Here is a 1125-nt window from a genome sequence, read left to right on the forward strand (position 1 = left end):
AGGGAGGAAGGGAGTGGTCTGACATCTTACTCCAGAAATAGAGCTGTTTTATATATTTTACTCCATTATTTTGGATCTCAATACTGACCATACTGAGGTTTTTAGTCATTTACACAGTTGGCCAAATTTCACTGAAGTTTGTTTTTCAGATTCTACTAGGTGTTTTCATGTGGCAGTTGCCTAATTTTTTACTATATTTAAGATTTGTCCTTACCTTTTGGATATTCTGCCTTTGTTCTTCACAAATGCTCAACTGTCTTAGAGGGTCTTCTGATTTTTTTTGGCATGGGGTCACTCAACTAAATTATAGCTACATAATAACTCTAAAGCCTAGTTCTCCTGGCTTTTCCTGCTGAACTACTTATGTCCAGATGTTCTTATTTATAAAGTGTGAGTCTTTGAAGAGTCATTCTAAGATTGCAAACTGCCAGGTTATATTCAGTACTCTGGACCTACATTATTTGGTACATTTGGAAGAACCTGGTAGGTAGGGAGGAGGTGGGTGGGGTGTGGAGTCTTTGTTAGTAAGGAAAGAACATTCTGCTTGAGGTACTAAGGTATCAGATTATTCAGTAAGGTAGACCATTAAGAGCTAAATTGTGTGGTGTGCACCTTAGTGCTTTAGGAGATCAAAGGAAAGAAATACCAATGAGGACAGAAAGAGTTCTCCAGAGGAAGCAGACTGCAACTGTATTTGTGAAGGATGAGTGGCTGTGGATGGATGAAAAGAACGTTTTCGGTAAGGGGACGTGGTGGGTGAAATGCTGAGGCAGGGATGGGCTCAGTGTTCCCAGAGCTATAAGCACCCCAGGAAAATTTCACTTGTACTCTATGTGCTTACTATTTTTGTCTGTCCAGAGTGAATCAGTTCTCCCAGGGACAGATTTGACAGTCTGCACACATTGAAATCGATTTCATTTTAACTTTTCTTCTTGCTTCTCTCAAATCTGGCTAAAATACTATTCTGGTCATGTCATTTTCCTGCTTCAGACCCCTCTATGGCTCCCTATTGCTTAGTCTCCTGAAGATTTCATGCCAGACCTTTGCACCTACCCCCCACCCCCTGCCACCTTGAGCTTTATTTAACATCTGGACCCTTCTCACTTCTTGTGTCCCAGCTCCAGC

The sequence above is a fragment of the Rhinopithecus bieti genome, unplaced genomic scaffold, assembly GCF_001698545.2.
Source record: "Rhinopithecus bieti isolate Rb0 unplaced genomic scaffold, ASM169854v2 scaffold_3062, whole genome shotgun sequence".
Taxonomy (NCBI): domain Eukaryota; kingdom Metazoa; phylum Chordata; class Mammalia; order Primates; family Cercopithecidae; genus Rhinopithecus; species Rhinopithecus bieti.